This window comes from Trichomycterus rosablanca, chromosome 14 (assembly GCF_030014385.1).
Source record: "Trichomycterus rosablanca isolate fTriRos1 chromosome 14, fTriRos1.hap1, whole genome shotgun sequence".
Lineage (NCBI taxonomy): Eukaryota > Metazoa > Chordata > Actinopteri > Siluriformes > Trichomycteridae > Trichomycterus > Trichomycterus rosablanca.
Window position 1 is genome coordinate 19,151,174 of NC_086001.1, and position 23,624 is coordinate 19,174,797.

A 23,624-nucleotide genomic window follows, 5' to 3' on the forward strand; every position below is an offset into this window, starting at 1 on the left:
AGTCTAGACACACCACGTAAGAAAGAGGCCGAACCTTTCTCCCCGCCAGTTTTTAAATTCAGCTAGGCTCCTCCTCCTTTACTGCTGGTGGAGCCAATGAAGTGTGCTAACAAGCCCCGGGCTCTGCCTCCCCCCCCTTTCTGTAGGAGTCAGGGAGAGAGCCTAGCCGGCGACATGTTGAACAATAGACCATGTGGTCTGGATGTAATACTTCCCATATTAAATGTACGTTTTTATGTTCCGAAAAACCTAACCATCCCCCCCTTGAAAGCATCTTAATGCTTTCACAATAACTTTTAACTATAGGTTAGGTGTTTCTAGATCCCAGGAGATAAGGATAGCCGTCAGCAACCCCCCAATTTAACCCCTTCTGACTACATGGCCACTGGGCTGAATTTTATACAATAAAACGTTTCTAAAAATAAAAAGGCTACCAATTAAACTAAAGGAACCGTACCTATCGCAACAGCTCCTAACCCTGAAACAAACAAACAAACAAAAAATAATAAAAACAGGAAATCAAAAATAAAGTAATTTAAAAAATAGGAAATCAAAAAGAGAAGAAAAATAAAATAAACACAATGGGTGCGTGGCTTCTACAGGAAGTCCGTTCAGGTTGTCCTCCACCAGACGGAGCTGCAGATATTCAGAAGGGGCCCATAGCTCCTGTGTCTCTGCATGACTCCTAATGTCTTATGGATTCTCCCCTGTCGGCCTTACCTGTTTCCACAGCAGCACAAACATTTAAACGATGTAACAGAGAATATCCTTCCTAAAAGTACTAAACATATATACATTGTAAACAATCCTGAACTAACCCCTTGCGTTTTGTAGCTAAACTATGTGTGTTGCACTTAACTAGTGTTTTCAAAGATGGTCTATGTGTCTGCGAACTATATGTTTATGTTTTTCTCTCCTAGTCTAACTGAATTCTCCCCCCTCGTCTTGTTCCGCTCCGTTGATTCCGCTGGACTCTTCTTCCACATAGTCGGTTTTGTCGGGCTTTCTGCTGTGTTTAGTTCCCTGTTGGCTGGTTCAGTTGGTGTCACTTCTGTCTCTCGGAGTGGGTCTTCCAATTCCCACGAAGTCTGCCTCTGCCAGTCCTTCCTTCCTCTCGGTGTATGATCCGTAGTGCTGGTCCTCTCTCCTCATCTTGTCTGGTCGGTTTTACCTTTAATTAAGCAGAGTTAGTAGTACTTATACTGCTCGAAGTGGGTTTTCCGGCCCACTTTCAAGGTCATCCTCCTCATCATCATCTACCTGATATCTCGACAAATCAGCCAACACCATCTGGATAACTGGTGGATCCTGCCCCCCTCTGCTTCCTCTACTCACTATATCTATTAAAAAATTTTCTATTAATATCCTGATGCACGGGATACCACAACAACAACATATCACTAAAATTACCAATCCTACACATACTGACCTCACCAAGACCCCGGTAAGTAGTTTCCCTGACCAGTTCTAGCCTCACTGACTTTACTAACCAATTGCTAACCATGTAATAGGAAACTTAATCAATTCCACTGATTATTCCACAAAGCAATTGCTATATTGGTTTTCAGGGCCGACTGCTCGACACGGACCAGAAAATAACTTACCACACAAACGGTTGGACTTTAACCAACCGACCTGAACCCGTTCAGGCTTTCACAGTTGGACTCGGACCAACTGACCTGGTACCAGGCTTTGAGTTTGGACTCTAACCAAACTGGCATGGACTCTAACCACACCGGATCCTTTGGACTCACCAGGAGTCAAGGCATGCCCACCATACCTTTGTCAGTGAAAGAGGAACCACACCTTAACATTTATCAGTAATTATTTCTAATTATCTACAAGAGAATTCTCAACATACCACTAAAATTGTCAATCCCACACTCTCATACTGACATCACTAAACTCGTAATAACTTCCTTCCATGGCCCAAACATCCCTTCTAGCCACTTAACCCATTCATACACACATACAATCATACAACAGACAAACATATAAGCTACTTACCCAGCCCTCACCGCAGCCACCCCACTCCCAACATCGGGATACATGGCCACGGTGAGCTTAGACACCACTGCCGCAAGGCTTTCTGGGTAAAGCCCGTGCCAGACCCAGTGGCGACGCTACACTGTCCCCTCCCTAATGGTCAACCGTCCCGGTGACCCACTCACCAGCGTCCACTGGGTGGCTCCATGTCCGGACCGCACCCCATTACACTGCCGAGTCGCTCTTCCACCCACTGCTGGACCGGGCACCCTGCCCCTACAGCCACCTGGGCTAGCGCACTCCGACAGACCGGGCATATTGGCTCACCAAACCATCAGAGCCACCCAAACACCACGATCCCACTTCTGACACCAATGTGGCGCCGGCGAGTAAGGAAGGTTAGCGTCAGGGCCGCAAGTGAGCTGCCTTTGGCAGTTCATTCAGTGTTTTAGGGACAGACACCCATTCATACACACATCCCTTCTGAAAAATGTCCCCTGTTTATCGGTTCTGGTTTGTTGCTCCTGAAACAGGTGTAATTGTCTTTATAAGCTTTGATGTTGGTTGGAGTTGGTTCCTGAGTTAGTGGGTGAGACATGGATAAATTCGCTATGTGTTAAATTAGACATTTTAGACCGCTTTAAACAACCTTTCGAGCAAAATCTGTAACACGTATTAAGACAAAGATAAACTGATAGGTTTTAACGAGACACACCCTAGAACAGAAAATTCCTGCCTAGTCGAAGAATACGAGTATTCTTTTAACATTCACTGGCACAACTCACTCGGTTGTCCAAACACAACTCAGACAAAAGAACGTAAACCTCAGTACAACAACAGTGTCTACTGGAAACAAACAATTACTTCACCGCGACCGACAATGGCCCTATGGAAACAAACATATACTTCAAGGCAATCGACAGTGATCCCCTGGAAACAAACAATTACTTCACCGCGACCGACAATGGTCCTATGGAAACAAACATATACTTTAGGGCAATCGACAGTGATCCCCTGGAAACAAACAATTACTTCACCGCGACCGACAATGGCCCTATGGAAACAAACATATACTTCAAGGCAATCGACAGTGATCCCCTGGAAACAAACAATTACTTCACCGCGACCGACAATGGCCCTATGGAAACAAACATATACTTCAGGGCAATCGACAGTGATCCCCTGGAAACAAACAATTACTTCACCGCGACCGACAATGGTCCTATGGAAACAAACATATACTTCACAGCGACCGACAATGGTCCTATGGAAACAAACATATACTTCAGGGCAATTGACAGTGATCCCCTGGAAACAAACAGTCACTTCACAATTTGTCTCTCATACTGCATTAACCCTTCCTGCTATATAAAATTCCACTTCAAACATATAAAATGAGTGAGTTGACCTGATCAATTAGCTAGAAAAGATTCATCGGATACAACACAAGCATCAAATATTAACAATTGTCAATTAACAATTTCCAAAAATATTACCAATTAAATTGAATCTTACCGGAGTCCGTGTAAGCAATTATCTTTAATCTCCTGAGACCCGAGCTTTGATTTTTTCAATGTATTTTCCCTATTCCTTTTGTTTTTAACCTTATTAGTTGGGTGACACGGTGGCTCAGTGGGTAGTACCGTCGCACACTGTCACAGCAAGAAGGTCCCCCCTCCGCGGAGCCCGCATGTTGTCATGTGGGTTTTTTCCCCGGGTGCTCCGGTTTCCTCCCACAGTCCAAAGACATGCCAGCGAGGCGAACCAGAGACACTGAACTGTCCATGTCTGTGTCCGATATAACCTGAATCCCGTGCAATGAGCAACCACCGCTCCTGAATCTGCATGCATATCCGTAGGTCTGCCAGTCCAGCTGCCCCAGCACAATGTATCACAGGATTTAATACACAAAGCGGCATTTTAAACAAAAATTCTTATTCCTGCCATAATACTCCCCCCTTTTTTCAAATTTTACAATCAAATCTTGAAAATAAAATATTAAATAAACCTTCTAAATGTGTTTATCCTGTTGGAAAGCATAGAATTTTAAAGTTAGTTCAATCAAAGTCTGGTGTTAGCTGGACCTGTTAAACAAATAATGTCATTAGTGAGCAGTGGAAGGTGTGTAACAGCTTTGTCGGCAGTGTCACCTCTGGCATTGTCCTGTAAAATTGGAACACAACTTTAGAATATGCACAAATTCCTATCAGGCCCAGAAAAAATAGATAGAGTAATACAGTCATGATGTTCACCATCTCCTGCAATTAGTAAAAAGTGGTAGGATTAAGTATATTACAGCATTTGATAATAATGTTCAATTTTAGAAGTACACTGTAGTATTTATACAATCATTAACTTGATACGTGAGATGTTTTCCTTTCAGTTATAGAACATAATTTGGCACTAACCGAGTTAGATAAGTATAACCCTCAAGATCACTTAGTATAACTACGGATATTTCTGTAGCAGACAAAGACAGAAAGAACATTCAGGGATCAGAGTCCCTGTCTTGTACAGAAATAGTGGTACCTTCAGGCATTATTTCCAATTTAATTCAAGAGGCAAACAAATGATCACACCTCCTAAGATTTATAGGGCTATGAAATCTCACTCTTCACAACTACACAATATTTTAGAAACAGTAATATAATAGCTTTTACCTTTTACTTGTATTCAGCATTTGTACACAGAGAAAAACACGACCTCACTCTCAGATAAACATAAGCTTTGACAATATATAATCTAATATATCAACACATGTCTTAATCAGAGGTGGAAAGAGTACCAAAAAGTGTATTCAAGTAAAAAGTACTATTACCTTAATGAATCTCCACCTAATTACGAGTAAAGTTACTACTCTGAAAATCCACTCAAGCAAAAAGTAGAAAGTAACGCATTTAAAATGTACTCACCGAGGAAACAGCAGGGGGTCTCCTCTGTGTCGTAAAATGATTCGAATCCATGAACCGGCTCTTCTAACCGAAACAAAGGAATCGACTCTTCCGGCAGTCGCCATGTAAACACGCGGCTCTTCAAAAGGAACCGAGACAAAAGACTCGACTCACTGTCGCAAAATTCGCTGCAGCAGTTTCACAGCCGCGATTTCTTTCGATTTTTTTATTTTTATTTATTTTGCTCGGTAACAGATGCTATTCAAACTATTACAAGACATACTTAAGCAAAAGCAAAATTACAGTCCGTGAAATGTGCTTTAAAAACTACTTAGTTACAGTAACCAGTGTAAACAAAGCCTTAACACTGAGCACTGGTTTCGTGTATGCGGCGTACGTCATCATTCACCGACGCATGCGCACCGATCGAATTTGCCCAAAAATCATATCACCGTTATTGAAACATTTTCCATCGCGACATACATCGACATCAAATCACTGTCCAGCACTACCCCATACATTAAACAAAGAAACAATATAGCAATCTCTCAATAATACATGCACCAATACACCCAGCAAATCTCCTATCACGACTAACAAGCGCTGTGTTACTCACATAATTTTAATCTTATTCACTATAACAACTCTGATTAAGGAGATTTTCCTTAATTATGTGTGAAAATGTCCTTTGTCACACATGGATGAATTCCACTCTAAGTACCCCCTTTCCTGGTTTAAGAACCTTAAAGTTCAAGAACGCTATCTACCTTAAAACACACTTAATAAGGTACCATAAATACTTCATCTTAACTCAGTTATCTTAAGATTATAAAAATAAAGTTGATTATAAAATTAACTGCAGCCCTTACCCAATCCAGGCGTACAAAGACAAAGATAGCCGATGGACAAAGATACGGCAAGCTGCTCACATAGAGCCAAAAATGGCGGATACACAGAAAACCACGCTCAGCTCTCCCAGAGCCAAAATGGTGGACAGACAGAAAACCACGCTCAGCTCTCCCAGAGCCAAAATGGTGGACAGACAGAGCCAAAATGGCGGACAGACAGAAAGCCACGCTGCGTTCTCAAGAAACAAAATGGCGGATAGACGGGAGACCACGTTGCATTCCCAAGACAAAATGGCGTACAGACAGAAAGCCACGCTGCGTTCTCAAGAAACAAAATGGCGGATAGACGGGAGACCACGTTGCATTCCCAAGACAAAATGGCGTACAGACAGGAAGCCACGCTGCGTTCTCAAGAAACAAAATGGCGGATAGACGGGAGACCACGTTGCATTCCCAAGACAAAATGGCGTAGACAGAAAGCCACGCTGCGTTCTCAAGAAACAAAATGGCGCCGACAACAAAAGAAACCACGTTGCACATCCAGCACACGGTTTCACAGACAAACATACACAGAGACTTACTGACAAACAAAACTCCTGATGTACTGTTTTTCGAACCTGATTTAGAATTTAAAGTAATCAAATTACTCCAGCCCCGTTCCCGAAACAGACAGGCTAGTTAGAATTTTAGAACGACCGAATAAGGCTAATTCCGTTACCGAAACAGACGAACTAGCCGAGTCTCGTTTCCGAAACAGCCAGACTCCTTTGAGATTAATAATCAAATTACCCGAATTCCGTTACCGAAACAGACGAATTCGTTAGAATTTATTACACTCGAACTAGGTTCGCTTCGTTACCAAAACAGACAAGCGTCCTTTCCCTTCAATTGTGTTCCATACACAATGGCGCCCTTAACATTTATTTTAACCGGTTTGGTTCAAATTCAGATATCAGGAAACACACATTTTTAGCTCCAACATATATTCACAGTTTTAAACTATCTAATGATACTTTAGTAATTTAATCAGACACTTACGGATTCTGAGATTCACTTTCACACTCAGTACGCTAAATAATAAATGCATCTAATATATATACAGAGAACGTCTGTTTACCTTAAGTAGGCGCGCCCTTGTACTGAGTACAAAAGATTTTTTCAGAATTCCTGGTCTTACCTCAGTCAGCTGAATCGATTCGATGCTATCTCAGGTCTCTTGAACCATCCTCTGCTACCATTTGTTAGGATGAATCTTTTGGTTCAAAAGGTCCTGAAGAAAGCAGTCGAGAAGTCCAGAAAGTACTCTTTAAAACACTTTATTAAGTGTAAAAATAATCTGTGAATATATATCAGAGCTAAGCCGGCCGGCGCTCCTTACTCCTGCAGTCTAGACACACCACGTAAGAAAGAGGCCGAACCTTTCTCCCCGCCAGTTTTTAAACTCAGCTAGGCTCCTCCTCCTTTACTGCTGGTGGAGCCAATGAAGTGTGCTAACAAGCCCCGGGCTCTGCCTCCCCCCCCTTTCTGTAGGAGTCAGGGAGAGAGCCTAGCCGGCGACATGTTGAACAATAGACCATGTGGTCTGGATGTAATACTTCCCATATTAAATGTACGTTTTTATGTTCCGAAAAACCTAACAGAGGTAAAGAGTATTTTTACTTTTACTACTACTTTTACTGGAGTAATATGTTACCTTGGATATCTCTACTTTAACTCAACTACATGGTTTGTGTACCTTGTCCACCACTTACATTAGACAAAATGAACTTGTGTATATTCATAATGAATTCATTAATGTATTACATGTAGAAATCAATTATTAATCACTCATGAAATAAGAGATGAATTAATGCTATTTCCTGTACCTTAAAGGTACGGTAGTGTGTTTATCAATCTGTTCCTTCAGTGCAGGTAAACCTTATGAATCCAGCACATGACTGAGTGACATGAGTGTTTAGCCAAAATGATTATTATTATGCATCCTCAGGAAAGTGAAGGGAGATTAGTTTATGTACAAAACAAAACATAAAAAATCTTTTATCTCTGTATATTGTCTCTACTACTTAATGATATCACATCATGTAATGTATGCTAATATAATGTACTGTGTTAACAAGAACGACCTATTAACAAGTCATTATAAACATCAATCTTCCACTTTATATACCAAATTGACATTAAAGCAGATGCAGTAAATGTAAACGCAGTTCAAAATACCCAGAAATTGTACAAATGTTTATTATTTGCCGTTTAATATTTCATTTACTGCTGCCTGTCCCATATGAGAACATGACAGCGCCGGGTTTGTTTGGAACTATTGGAGGGTTACATGAACCACGTGACCGCGTAGCAGCGAGATCAAGGAGTGTCGCAACTCTCTCTATCTACGGCTCTGACTCTGACCAGTAAAAATGCCGGGAAATTGGAGCTATTCCATTGGTCGAAGCCAAAAACATTCTGATTGGTCAAGGACTTTTGGCACTGTTTTAACGTGCAAACTCCGAGCGCGAGGGCAAGTGCAGTTCTGAGAGCGAGCAGGAAATATCTGAGCGCGAGCGCAGTTTGCTTTGAGTGCGCGCATACGATCTGAGCGCGAGAGCAGCGTTTCGAGCGCGCGCATGCAATTTTTAGAGCACTTCATGCTTCCTGCTGCTGACCAACTTTATAGAGATGCAGATTTCATTTTCCAACAGGACTTGGCACCTGCACACAGTGCCAAAGCTACCAGTACCTGGTTTAAGGACCATGGTATCCCTGTTCTTAATCGGCAAGCAAACTCGCCTGACCTTAACCCCATAGAAAATCTATTGGGTATTGTGAAGAGGAAGATGCGATACGCCAGACCCAACAATTCAGAAGAGCTGAAGGCCACTATCAGAGCAACCTGGGCTCTCATAACACCTGAGCAGTGCCACAGACTGATGGACTCCATGCCACGCCGCATTGCTGCAGTAATCCAGGCAAAAGGAGCCCCAACTAAGTATTGAGTGCTGTACATGCTCATACTTTTCATCTTCATACTTTTTAGTTGGCCAACATTTCTAAAAATCCTTTTTTTGTATTGGTCTTAAGTCATATTCGAATTTTCTGAGGTACTGAATTTGGGGTTTTCATTAGTTGTCAGTTATAATCATCAACATTAAAATAAATAAACATTTTAAATATATCAGTCTGTGTGTAATGAATGAATATAATATACAAGTTTCACTTTTTGAATGGAATTACTGAAATAAATCAACTTTTTCATGATACTCTAATTTTATGACCAGCACCAGTATATCATATATATATATGAAGAAGGCGGGACATGTCTGTGAAATCCCGCGTCTTCTACCAATCAGGTCCTGAGAATTTAATATTACTTCCATTTCAATCAAACTCATTTCCGTTTCAATCAAACTCTCTCAAACATACAACTATTCTTATTCACATGCACCATCATTCTGTCTTGCATTCACTGTCATTCTGTTCCTTAAACATGATTATTTGCATTCACATACACTATTCAATACGCTTACCAATGCTATTTTTCTTTTGCATATAATAATATTCTCTTAAACATATAGTAGATTTTTGTTTTTCATACAGTATTAACGTCCCGCACACAGACTACCAAACTTACATATATATACTACTATTCTCTGTTACACAGATTATCATGAAAGCACATAATGCATGTTTAGTTATCTGTGCAAGAGAGAATAGTGCTGTGTGTATGAGAGTATGATAGTAAATAAAAGAGAGTGTGATTATAGTTGTAAGAGGGTATAGTAGTATATGTGAAAGAGTATAGTAATTCATGTATGAGAGTATGCTAGTGCTTTTATGAAGGTAACCTACTGTATAGTAGTGTTTGTGTAAGAGTATAGTGGTGTAAGTGTAAGCAAGAATGAATTATCTCTCAAACGGCCTCTCATAGAAAGACGCGACTAACTTACACTTTTACATTTAGTTCTTATTGTTATATTTTGAATTTTGTTTGTTTGTAAACTGTGAATTAGTTCTTAATCTGGTCGTGATGTTAGTGAATTAAACCTACATCTCTCTGATGATCTGATCGATGAGCTGTCTGTTCTGACATGCTGCTTAAGCCCGGCTAGCTCAGTCGGTAGAGCATGAGACTCTTAATCTCAGGGTCGTGGGTTTGAGCCCCACGTTGGGCGAGTATCTTCATTTAACATCTACAGAAACCAAAAGGATGTTCTTCCTCTTTGGACAGCCGGTCTCCGGTGACTTATCAGGTGGATATTTGTGCTTGTAGGACTGTTGTTTACTGGATGTTTTCAGTTACTTATTTCCACTATTCTGTGGGACTACACATTGTTGTTGTGTCTCATATCCGTTTGATCAACAGGCAGGTTGTGCAATAAAAGACACTCGTCCCTGGGTGGGCTCAAACCACCAACCTTTTGGTTAACAGGCAAACGCGCTAACCGATTGCGCCACAGAGACGCAGGCACAGCTGTTTCATTGGACGGTACACACGGGTCACATGACTTGCTAACTTTTACAGCAGGGCAATTAAGTTTGGCAAATTAAAATAATCACATGTGTCTGACCTGAATGAGAGGGGCATTAAAACGACCTCACACTTGTTAGAGACAACGTTTGAAGCACAGGTCAATAGGACCTGCTAGTTAGAGAAGGATCACTTGTTTGTTTAAGTCCAAAGGTGGGTGTGACCCATACAGGGATCGAACCCATGACCTTGGCGTTATTAGCACCACGCTCTAACCAACTCAGAGTCTGTCAGAGTCAGAGAGGTTTTATTGTCATTTCAGCTACATACAAGTACATATTGAAACGAAACAGCGTTCCTCTAGGATCACGGTGTAACACGGTACAAAAAGTGCAAGACAAAACAAAAACAGTGTAAATACAACAATAATACAAAAAATCCTATAATAAAGAACTACAAAAGATATTCCTAATTATCCCTAATATAAACAAGTAATTAGAAGACAGGACTAAAGACAAGTGTTAGTACATGATGGTGAATAGATGGTACAATGGTTCATGAGGTAGTGACATGTTGTACATTAGCAGCGTAAAATTGGCAATGCAGATAAGGTGCCTAAAAACTAAATAAGGTGCAAAAATACAAGTAAGGTGCAGAAATTACTTGTGCAGTTCCAGGAGGTGTGCAAAAAATGCAAGTAACATAGTCAAAAATGCAAGTAACATAGTCAATACAGATCAGTGTGTGGCAGCAGAAAATTTCCGGAGGAAATTTTTACAGTACTGAGTTTAGGAGTCTGATTGCTTGTGGGATAAAACTGTTACACAGTCTGGTTGTGTTAGTCCGGATGCTGCGGTATCGTCTCCCAGACGGGAGCAGAGTAAAAAGTCCATGTGATGGGTGGGTTGGATCGTCCACAATGCTGAGAGCTTTGCGGATGCAGCGGGTGTTAAAAATGTCCGTGAGAGATGGAAGAGCGACCCCGATGATCTTTTCAGCTGTCCTCACTACTCGCTGGAGAGTCCTGCGGTCCGACGCAGTACAATTTCCGAACCAGACAGTGATGCAGCCGCTCAGGATGCTCTCGATTGTTCCTCTGTAGAACGTGGTGAGAATGGGGGGTGGCAGATGAGCTTTCCTCAGTCTTCTCAAAAAGTAGAGACGCTGCTGGGCTTTCTTGGTGATAGAACTGGTGTTAAGGGTCCAGGTGAGATTCTCTTCCAGATGAACACCGAGAAATTTGGTGCTCTTGACGATCTCAACAGATGAGCCGTCGATGTGCAGTGGGGAGTGGTCCCTTAGTGTCTTTCTAAAGTCAATGACCATCTCTTTGGTTTTATCCATATTCAGAGACAGGTTGTTGACTTGGCACCAGTTCGTTAGATGTTGTATCTCCTCTCTGTACGCTGACTCATCGTTGTTGCTGATGAGTCCCACCACAGTTGTGTCGTCTGCAAACTTAACGATGGAATTCGAGCTGTGCATTGCTGTACAGTCGTGCGTAAGCAGAGTAAACAGCAGTGGACTGAGCACACAGCCTTGGGGAGCGCCGGTGCTCAGTGTGGTGGTGCTGGAGGTGTTCTTACCGATCCGGACGGACTGAGGTCTCTCAGCCAAGAAATCCAGGATCCAGTTGCAGAGAGAGGTGTTCAGGCCCAGCGTGCTCAGCTTTCCAATTAGATGCTGAGGAATGATGGTGTTGAATGCTGAGCTAAAGTCTATGAACAGCATCCTGACGTAAGTGTTCTTTCTGTCCAGGTGTGTAGAAGCCAGGTGAAGTGTAGTGGATATGGCGTCGTCCGTTGAGCGGTTAGGACGGTACGCAAACTGCAGTGGGTCCATGGTGGGAGGCAGTAGGGTCTTAATATGCCTCATGACTAGTTTCTCGAAGCACTTCATGATGATAGGCGTGAGTGCTACGGGACGATAGTCGTTGAAGCATGACACAGATTACTTCTTTGGCACGGGTACGATGGTGGTCGTCTTGAGGCACGTTGGAACGATGGCGCTGCTCAGGGAGATGTTGAAGATGTCAGTGAATACATCTGCCAGCTGGTCTGCACATCCTTTGAGCACTCGGCCAGGAATGTTGTCTGGTCCAGAAGCTTTCCGTGGGTTGACTCTGTGCAGAGTTCTCCTCACGTCCGCTGTGGTGAGACGAAGCACCTGGTCGTCACAAGGTGGGATCATCTTCCTCGCCAACATGTTGTTCTGCGCCTCGAACTAGCATCACACTAAATGCCTTAAAACCAGTCAGAAAATATGAAAATTAGAGCATTTTAATCATGACATAAGCGTTAAAAATTCAGTTTCCATGCACAAAAGAAAGACATAGAGACTCAATACAAGTCTGTTTCTCTCATTTAAGTCTATTTGTAAGACTGCATTGCTAGTAATCTGAGACTGTACTTTATACTCAAATTAAAACATCATACGCCAAGTCCGTTTATCAAAAATACAACAGCAAATCTGAATTTTGCTATCAATTTTATTAACTTTAATAAGTGTGCCATCATGGCAGCTTGATATGAATACATTACAAGTGTGCAAACAAGACAGATTTATCCAAATACACAACAAGCATGTTCAGGCCGCTTCTGAGAATTCTATTAAAACATGTCAATCTTAGATGTCAAGGCTTTCCAATAACAATGTCCCTACGTCTACAACATTAACAACATTGCTTGGTCTTCATATACCATCTTTAAACATAAAAAAATAATAATAAAAAGGGACCTGGACCTGACTTGCAGCGCGTATACGCCATGACATACAGAACACCTTCGTGCAGCAAGCCTTCGGGGAATGTTGTCACTGGGTTCTTCCCAACACTGATCATGCAGTTATCCTGGTCAGTTAGAAGCAGGTGGTTGATAGACGGCATCTGCTAAGAAAAGCAGCAGCGTTTTCAGAGGGCTGAAAAAACAGAAACCAAAGGCACTATAAACCACAGACATGAACAGAACAAACTATATTCAGGATTTAAATAACAACTTAAAGTTTCTTTGCAAGCAGTTTAGTGAACTATCTAAACAACAAATAAATAACAGTTGACAATACTTACCATGAGAATATGAAACAGAGCCTCACTTGGCTGTCCCAGTTTCTTTAGTGGTGCAACTCCTGATGGGAAGAGTGCTGGAAGGCCGTTCAAAATCTCAATGGACTGTAGCACTATTTAAAGAAAAGCAATGCCTTACTGAAATTGAAATCACTTTTAAAATCAATTTTTTCCCTTCCAGAATGTTTACAATATGTCATATCTAATTCACTTAATTTTTGGCTGGCCACACCACAGGATTTACAATAATTACACATTTATTTTACCTTCAGCCACCGAAACCACCAGACTTCAACATCTACCCAGAATAAAACAGACACCACCAAACGTGTACAAAGTTCTAGACCAACCTGAGAGCTCACAACATTTCTCATGAACAGACATGACTTTAGACGGGGCTTCAGACTACCGCTTGTTGAGGATGATAAAAATAGCACATGGGATATTTTACTGATTACTGATCAACTGTTTTGCTTCAGGGTCGAGTGGCAAATAAAGACTTAAAGACTTCCGGTGGTACGCACGCTGAGACGCTAGCCTAGTAGTTTGTTTGTAGCCTTTAGCTAAATAACTTTTTATATACGTATGTTTTAAACATATAATTTATACGTTAATCTTCCGTGTGTTGTTGATTTAGTTTTATTTTGTTTATCGTAAAAAAGCGCTTGTGTTTACTAACGTAAATTCGTGCTGTGTTGGAAACTAGGAAACTTCTGCTACCGGCATCCGAACGAAGCCCGGTTTTGTTTGTTTTTGTACTTCAGCGCATAAACATCATAATTATCCAGAATTAAAACCGTTTTCGGTCCGCACGAAGCGCGTTTGTGTTTGGTTGTGTTCTGTATTTCAGCTCTTAAAACACCTCTGTTTTGTGAGGAGTTATAACCGTTTCTGTTCGTAGGAAGCGCGTTTATTTGTTTTGTACACCAGCGCATAACACCGTTTTCCTTTAGAATTACAGCCGCTTTTGTCCGAACGAAGCACGTTTGTGTTGGTTTGGTTGGTGGTTTTTGTATTCCAGCTCATCATCGCCTGTTTCATCCGGAATTAAAGCCGTTCTTCTGTGACTACCAGCAGAAGCGCCGGTGAATCCAACATAAACATCATCTCCAACTCATCTTGTAAAGCTAAGTATATTTCTTTGTTGTTATGGCCCCAGCAGGAGCGCTGTATCCATGTTCCGAGTGTAATATGTTCAGTTATTCCTTCTCCGTGTTTAGTGATAACTTTACATGTGATAAGTGTAGATTAGTGGTTAGTCTAACGGAGAAGATCTCAGTGTTAGAAGGGCGCATTCGGGCGTTAGAACAGACTACTACTAGTGAGGGCTTAGATTCAGCTGTAGCAGTCCCGAATGCCAGCAGTTCAGGTACAGAACCCCAGACTCCGGCATTAGAGCCCTCACAGCGGGGCGACTGGGTGACGTCTCGGCGACATAGTCGTAGGGAAAAGCACCGACCATCTCAGTTGCACGTGTCCAACAGGTTTTCCCCACTCAGTGAGCCACCCGCTGAGAAGCCTGTTAATGTAAGTGCTCTGGTTATAGGAGATTCTCAGCTCCGACACGTGCGTATTGCAACCCCCATAGAGACACCAGCAACCATAGTCACCTGTATTCCGGGGGCCAGGGCGCCTGACATCAGAGCAAACCTGAAAGTGCTGGCTAATGCTAATCGTAGATTTTCGAAGATTGTTATCCACGTCGGCACTAATGATGTTCGTTTACGGCAGTCTGAGGTTACTAAGAGTAATGTTAAAGAGGTGTGTGAGTTAGCTAGGTCGATGTCTGAGGCAGTAGTGTGCTCTGGCCCCTTACCGATTCGACCCAGTGGCGAAACCTACAGCAGGTTGTTGTCGCTGAACCGCTGGATGTCTAAATGGTGCTCAGAAAACTGCATCGATTTTGTAGATAACTGGTCCACCTTTGAGGGAAGGCCTGGTCTTTTGAAGCGGGATGGTGTCCACCCCACGTGGGAGGGTGCTGCTCGCATTTCTTGCAGCATAGGTGACAGGCTTTACCACCGCGTTAGTGTAGCGGCAGATAGTGTTAAATGACTATCCAGAGCCAAGACCAGGCAGCAGACTAACAGGCCTAACCGACTGTCTGCGAGTCGCCATCGGACGTCACCCGGAATCCTTAGGTCACAAACCATTGAGACTGTGTCTGTTTACCGTGGCAGGTGTAAGCCAAAACAAAATCAAAAAGTATGTCATAATAACTTAATTAAAATTAATCTAAATGAGCATCATGAAAACCCTAGTAAAGTTAAACTAAAGTTAGGACTTCTAAACATCAGGTCACTTGCATGCAAAACAGTAATTGTAAATGAAATAATTACAGATAATTGTCTTAGTGCCCTGTGTTTAACCGAGACCTGGGCTAGACCTGATGAGTATCTAGGTTTAAATGAAGCATCTCCTCCGGGTTACAGTTATGAACATAAGCCACGTCTTAGCGGTCGTGGTGGAGGAATAGCCGCAATTTATGATAAAGACATAGGTCTTACTGTAAAATCATCTCCCATAACAAACTCGTTTGAAGTTCTTATCTCTGACATAACCAATAAATGTTCATCTGATAAAAATAGTATGTTTAAACTGGTTACTGTTTATCGACCCCCTGGTCCTTACTCAGAATTTCTTAACGAATTTGCCGATTTTCTTTCTAAATTAGTCTTATCAACTAAGAAAGCTTTAATTGTTGGTGACTTTAATATTCATTATGAGGATAAGTGTAATCCACTCAAAATTGCGTTTGATTCTATTTTAGAATCCTTAGGCATCACCCAAAATGTAACAGCACCCACTCACCGCTGTAAACATACCTTAGATTTAATACTTACTTATGGTATAAACATAGACAACCTGGAAATTATACCACAGAATGACTTAATCTCTGATCACTCCCTACTAATATATGAAGTGTCCCTGTCCAATAATATACAGCAACCAAATCGTTTTAAATGTAAGCGCACTATTACATCTGCAACTGCAGCAGCGTTCATAAACTGCCTACCAGAATTACCAAATATATCAGCATCAGAACCTAAAGAACTAGATCAGGCAACTCAAAACCTAGAGACCGTACTGCGCACAACCTTAGATAACGTAGCCCCACTCAAAACTAAACTGATTAGGGAGAAAAAACTTGCTCCTTGGTACAATGACCACACATGCGCACTTAAACAAGCAGCACGGAAATTAGAACGTAAGTGGCGTCACACTACACTGGAGGTGTATAAGATTGCTTGGAAAGATGCTCTAACTGAGTATAAACATGCACTTATAAAAGCTAAATCTTTATATTATTCATCCCTAATAGAGAAAAATAAAAACAATCCTAGATTCCTTTTTGAGACAGTGTCCAAATTAACTAAAAACGTTAATGAAACTGAATCTAATATACCGCCCGACTGTACCAGTGATGATTTTTTAAAATTCTTTAATGACAAGATAGAAAAAATACGACTTCAGAGTCAGAGTGTGTCACTTGCCAATGTTAAGTATGGACTCACTCCGAGCAGCATTGGTGATAATAGTAACGAGTTAATCCAACTAAATTCCTTTAATCCAATCTCCCAAAATGAACTAACTGTGTTGATTAAATCATCGAAGTCATCATCGTGTATACTCGATCCTGTTCCAACTCGTTTACTTAAAGATTTACTCCCAGCTATTGTAGAGCCCCTGCTTACATTAATCAATGCATCCCTTAGCCTTGGGTATGTACCTAAATTGTTTAAAAGTGCTGTTATTAAACCCCTGATTAAAAAACCTAATCTTGATCCACATGTTTTATCTAATTATAGGCCAATTTCAAACCTTCCTTTTGTCTCAAAGATATTAGAAAAAGTCGTTTCCAAACAGCTATGTTCTTATTTGAATGAAAATTGTATTCATGAAAAATTTCAATCAGGATTTAGACCCAACCATAGTACCGAAACCGCATTAATTAGAGTAGTTAACGAGTTGTTAATGTCTTCTGATAATGGATGTGTCTCTTTTCTTGTTCTATTAGATCTTAGTGCAGCGTTTGATACGGTCGATCATAACATTTTACTGGAGAGGCTAGAAAATACAGTAGGTGTTAAAGGACTCGCACTCTCTTGGTTTCAATCATATTTGACTGACCGCTCTCAATTCGTTTATGTAAATAATAAATGCTCAGAAACTACAAAAGTAAAGTGTGGTGTTCCACAGGGGTCGGTACTTGGACCGCTATTATTTACACTCTATATGCTTCCACTAGGTGAAATTATTCATAAACATGGCATAAACTTTCACTGCTATGCAGATGACACACAGCTGTATATATCAGCCAAACCAAATGATACTGACACAATCAGTAAGATAGAAGATTGTGTAAACGACATAAAAAACTGGATGTCGTGTAATTTTCTTTTACTTAATTCAGATAAAACTGAGGTTTTACTTGTTGGCTCTAAAGCTGCAAGAGACAAGTTGTCTAACCTGGTGCTAAACTTAAACACGTTCTCTGTTACTCCCAGCCCAGATGTAAAAAACTTAGGTGTCACAATAGATTCAGATCTCTCCTTTGATACACACATTAATAATATTACTAGAGTTGCTTTCTATCATTTGCGTAATATCTCTAAAATAAGAAATATACTATCTGTTAATGACGCCGAAAAACTGATCCATGCGTTTATAACTTCTCGGTTAGATTATTGTAATGCTCTTCTAACTGGATGCTCTGGTAGATCCTTAAACAAACTCCAGTTAGTTCAAAATGCAGCAGCTCGAGTGCTAACTAGAACTAAAAAATTTGATCATATCACTCCTGTTCTATCATCTCTACACTGGCTGCCAGTTAAATTTCGCATTGATTACAAAATACTTTTACTAACCTATAAAGCGCTACATGGTCTGGCTCCACAGTATCTGAGTGAGCTTATTAATTACTACAACCCAGCACGTCCACTTCGTTCACAAGATGCAGGGTTACTTATAGTTCCTAAAATTAAAAAGACCAAAGCTGGTGGAAGAGCATTTTCTTACAAAGCTCCACAACTCTGGAATAATCTTCCTGCCTCTGTTCGGTATTCGGACACAGTCTCAATGTTTAAGTCTAAACTGAAAACATATTTATTTTCTCAGGCTTTTGATTAGTATAGACAAAGGCGCAGAGCTTGGGGGTTCTTGGTCATAGAAACTTGTGGTGATCAGGGATGTTGGGTCGCTGTCGTTCTGCCTCTCTTGTCCAATCACTCTGGTTTGGGTAGGAGAGGTGGGCGCTGATGTCCTGTGAAAGCCTTCATGACCTTGTTACCTGCTCGCTCTCCCTTTTAGTTATGCTGTAATAATTAGGGCTGCCGGAGTCTAAAACTCTCTGTAAAACTGTTTGTCAACTAGCATTGTACATTATTAACTACATTCTCTGTTGTTTTACCCCGAGGGCATTCTGATGGAAACCTGTTTACCCGCCGAGGTTAAGGATTAAAGTCGAGACTGCCGGGACAACGATGCTGCTCCTGTCAGATGTGACGGGTCTGGAGTAATTGCAACGACAAGAAATCACTACAGACTTTATTGAAGACTAGAGCGGATAACAACTCTATTATTATTTAATTGTTTATTTATCTATTTATTACCACTGTATGACTTTTAGATCATTCAATTCTGTGTTTGTATGATTTGTGTAAATCGTGTATTTATTTAAAGTATCCTCCAGACCACCCAAGAAGGATGGGCCCTGTTGAGTCTGGTTCCTCTCAAGGTTTCTTCCTGTAATTTTCAGGGAGTTTTTCCTTGCCACAGTCGCCCTCGGCTTGCTCAACAGGGGTTTTTGTATCTGTTGGTCCTGGATTTTGTAAAGTTGCTTTGAGACAATGTATATTGTAAAAAGCGCTATATAAATAAAGTTGACTTGACTTGACTTGACTTAACACTTAACATCTATAAAACAATCATTTACTAATAAAGCAGTATTTCATCCAGAAATTATTTTAAATCACTTTTATTTCATTTATTTAAGTTTTTACTGCAAGCATAACACAAATTTCTATCTTTAATGAGAATGTATTGTAGCATCAAGCTAACAGACAAAGTTTCTAACAAACATTTAAGTAACATTTCCTGTTAGAGACTCTCTGTAATCTGGTCAACCTTCTAAGTACTATTCACAAACAATCTAATGTTTGTGTTCAGTGATTAGCCAATTTAGTGATTTTCAAACTTAAATTAGGCTCCAGGGAACAAAAAAATAGGATTGTGATATTCTTCTTTCAGCCATAAATGTTAATAATTGTTTATAATTACTGTTTGCTAGCTATTTACATCGATTAACCATAACATTAACACCACCTCCTTGTATCTACACTCATTGTCTATTTTATCAGCTCCACTTACTATACTGGAGTACTTTTCTAGTTCTACAATTACTGACTGTAGTCCATCAGTTTCTCTGCATACTTTGTTAGCCATCTTCCATCCTGTTCTTCAATGGTCAGGACCAACACAGAGCAGGTATTAATTCACTGAAGGATTGTCTCAGCACTGCAGTGACTGACATGGTGGTGGTGTTTTAGTGTGAGTTGAACTAGTACAAGTGGATCAGACACAGCAGTGCTGCTGGAGTTTTTAAAAACATTGTGTCCACTCTACAGACACTCCTACCTTGTTGGTCCACCTTGTAGATGTAAAGTCTGAGATGTTCGCTCATTTCTTGCTGCAGTTTGTGTTGGTCATGCACTAGTCCTTCATTAGTGGTCACAGGATGCTGCCCAAAGGACGTTGTTGGCTGGTGGACTCAGCAGTGGAACTGAGATGCTTAAAAACTCAATTAGCACTGCTGTCTTATCCACTCATATCAGTGCAACACACACCAACACACCACCATCACATCAGTGTCACTGCAGTGCTGAGAATAATCCACCACCCAAAGAAAACCTGCTCTGTGTTGATACTCTGGGGGTCCTGAAGAACAGGATGGAAGAGGGATAAAGCATGCAGAGAAACTGATGGACTACAGACTGTAATGGTAGAACTACAAAGTACTCCAGTATGATAAGTGGAGCTGATAAAATAGACGATGAGTGTAGATTAAGGTGGTGTTGATGTTACGACTGATGTGTGTATGATGCCCATTACAATGCATGCTGGTTACAATGCATTCTGAGCCACAATATTACAGTATTTACATATAATTGTAAGAGTTATTACAAAAAAACCTAACTACAATATTAAATTACATTGATGTGTTTTCATGAATGAAGTTCATTATAAGTAATAAAGTGATGCTTTAAAATATTTTAGACAGCGGTGCCTCTAGGGGTACAAACTGCTGAATACATTTTGAGTAATGACTTATATTGAATTTACCTTCATCCAGAGTCACTGGTGGCTTCATGACATTTTTCATGACTCCAAAGAACTGAACTTTTGAACAGAATGCTTTCCATCAGTTCTGTGGTGTACTTGTGATTTCCAGATTAAAGAATCATCCATCCAACTCATCCATCACCTGTAAACAAGCACAAACAGCCATGACAACATATTTTAGAGAACCAGAACTGAAGCATCTCAATTTTTATTTAATCTCTATTTCTGATCTAAAACTGAGATCACTATTGTCACAATTTATTTGGGCCATAAGGAGAAAAAAATATGATTTAAGAGATATTTAAAACAAAGAGTTTACAAAAAGTATAAATATACATTTATGTACACTGCCTTCTAAACGAAACAAAGTATAATTTACACAACATTACAAATAAACAAAATACTAAGAGATGAGTTACAAGAATGACTAAAATAATTCAAACAGCAGATATTAACTGTGTATTCAAATGTATTCTTTACAATAAGTCAATGGTTTTTCAAAATACTGTTTCGTATACATCAAATGACAATTTCACAAACATAAGCTGATTAAAAATGCTCTTTATAGCAGCAAAGTAAACAATCAGAAAAACAAAACAAAACTACTTATTATTACTTGTGTTCATCACTACAGGCTCCACAATAACACAACATGAGCCATGACATGATTCTACTGCAGTATTATTATTACTGCAATAATCATTCATTTATCCTGATTTATTACTTCTGGTTACAAGTTATTCCTCCAAAACGCATCTAATAAATCACCACACTTTTACCCTCTTCCTTACCTTTAAACTTTTAGCAGATTGTTCTCCACAATGTTCTTCTCCTGTCCCTAACACCACGTTCACCAGGCTGAAGTGACCCTCTGTGGAGCCGCTTGTACATGAACAGTTTCAAAACAGTTCAGAAGCTCAAACTCACTTCACTGACATTTAAAAACTCTCATTTTAAGTTTAATCTTTTTCAAGTCTAAATGAAACTTCGTTGTTTTTCCCTCTTACAGAAAGCAGCACTCATGTTTACTCTGTGAGGCTTCGTCCCAAATCACTCCCCCTTCCGTATTTAGTGCACTTGGTAGGACATGACATATTAGCGCTCCCCCCCCCCCTACAGACAGTGTAGTGCACTATATAGGGAACACGGAGTGATTTGAGACACTACACACGGACCTACTGTAAGGAGCAGATCTGTTACCCAGTTACCTAATAAATTGCATTATCCAAGAATCCAGTGTTACCACTCGCAATTTTAATTTAAAAGTATCTTCTATGGTCCAACTACACTTGGTTATCAAACCTGAAAACAATTAAGAAAAAAAATGCTGACTTTAAAGTTAAGCTAGCTAGCTAAGTTAATTAGGTCAATGCTAACGCAAATAAACCTAGATAAGACTCTGAACAAGCACAATACTGGCTCACATAAATCAACATCCAAACAGAAAATATAAGTTATTAGCTCACCTGTAAGTGCTGCGGTGGAAATATCATCCAGGGTTTCTCCATTTCAGTTGTTTATGGTTAGCACTTAGCAGCAGAAAAAGACTGAAATGTCGATTGGAAGAAAGTTCCGGTGGGAACTGAGGAGGAATCATCTCATGTTGTACAAGGGAGCAATTCATTTCATTAGGCAGCACGGTTTTGGTTAGCTGTTTGAATTGATCAAATGTGTTGCATTTATTACAGCTCTAAAACAGTAATATAATTAAACAAAAACAGCTCAACAATACCAGTGACTGTTTAAGCTGTTACCATGTGACGTGGCTAGTGGTGTGCGATATTGCAAAATTTGGTTTCGATCCGATTCCAATACCAAGTAAATACAGCGCCAGTATCGCTAATATCAATCCGATACTTATTAATAATTAAGGTAGATGCATCATCAAATTGCTTAATCTGAATTCTCATGAGTTGTATTATTGTAATAAATTTTTTTGTAAAGAGCTGTTCTCAGTAGGGTTGTAAATAAATTCAGTTGTTTAAAGCTCAGATTTCTTGTTTCTTGTAAGATGTGAGAGGAGCGAGTCTGTACACACATGGTCTCTACTTTCTGATGAAACGGGAGAAACGTGCTGAATGTTGCAGAGAAAAAGTTAAACTAAAGTATCGATCCCATCACACTAGTATCGACCCAATACCAATACCAACGTTGGTATCGATAATATTGATATTTAGATCAATCCACCCACCACTAGCGGTGGCTTGTTATCTACTTGTTAATAGTATATTTGAATTATTTAAAATGATTTGGCGTTGTGTAATCTGTATTTGTAGCTTTAACACTTAAGTCAAATAAACACTGGGTAGAGAGAACAAGGGAGGTTTGAAAGAAAGAGAAGATAAACTGTTGCCTGTTTTGTTTTGTTTTTTTGACCCAGTTTTTTCATCTGTATGAACCCACAATCAGAATGGCTGTAAAGTTTAAAGTGCATGTGTATAAATAATGTACAAAAGAATATACAGTGGTGTTCAAAAAAATAGCAGTCCAACACCATTAACCTGATAAATCACTGTTTTTAGTAGAAGTGATATTTCTACATAGCAAAAAATTGACTTGAAAGTGTAGTAGAGTAATGAAAACAAAACAAACCCAACAATTAGGACATTGCATGCCGCTCATTCTGAGTAATCGAAGCATTGATTGAAAGTGGGTTGTTCAAAATAATAGCAGTGAGGAGTTTAATTGGTGAAGTCCTTCATTCTGCAGAAGAATGGGTGTCAATTTTGGCACTTATTTAAGGTAGGAGGGTGGCAAATGTCACACAGGTTGGTCATAGCGCATTTCCTTCTGAAATACTGGGTGAAATGGGTCGTTCCAGACATTGTTCTGATGAACAGCGTACTTTTATTAAAAAGTTGATTGTGGAGGAAAAAACATACAGAGAAGTGCAGCAAATTCTAGGCTGCTCAGCTAAAATGATCTCAAATGCCTTGAAGTGACAACCAAAACCTGAAAGACGCAGAAGGAAGCGTGGAACTACTGTTCGAATGGATCGAAGATTAGCCAAAATAGCAAATACTCAGTCAATGATCACC

At 40.2% G+C, this 23,624-nt stretch overlaps 1 protein-coding gene, 1 long non-coding RNA gene and 1 other non-coding gene across 3 annotated transcripts in view; 2 read left to right on the forward strand and 1 right to left on the reverse strand.

Moving 5' to 3' along the window:
- The window catches only part of LOC134326548 (zinc finger protein 850-like), a gene marked incomplete at both ends in the record, with an annotated part of 187,488 nt that overhangs the window by 103,127 nt on the left and 60,737 nt on the right, over positions 1–23,624 (forward strand). The gene's annotated exons all lie outside the window — the stretch shown is intronic.
- On the forward strand, positions 9,816–9,888 carry trnak-cuu (transfer RNA lysine (anticodon CUU)). The gene has a single exon. It is a non-coding gene; the product is annotated as a tRNA-Lys (tRNA).
- Positions 12,671–20,700, reverse strand: LOC134326560 (uncharacterized). The gene is made up of 3 exons (XR_010014530.1): positions 20,587–20,700; positions 13,249–13,358; positions 12,671–13,100 (listed from the first exon to the last, which is right to left on the reverse strand). It is a non-coding gene; the product is annotated as an uncharacterized LOC134326560 (long non-coding RNA).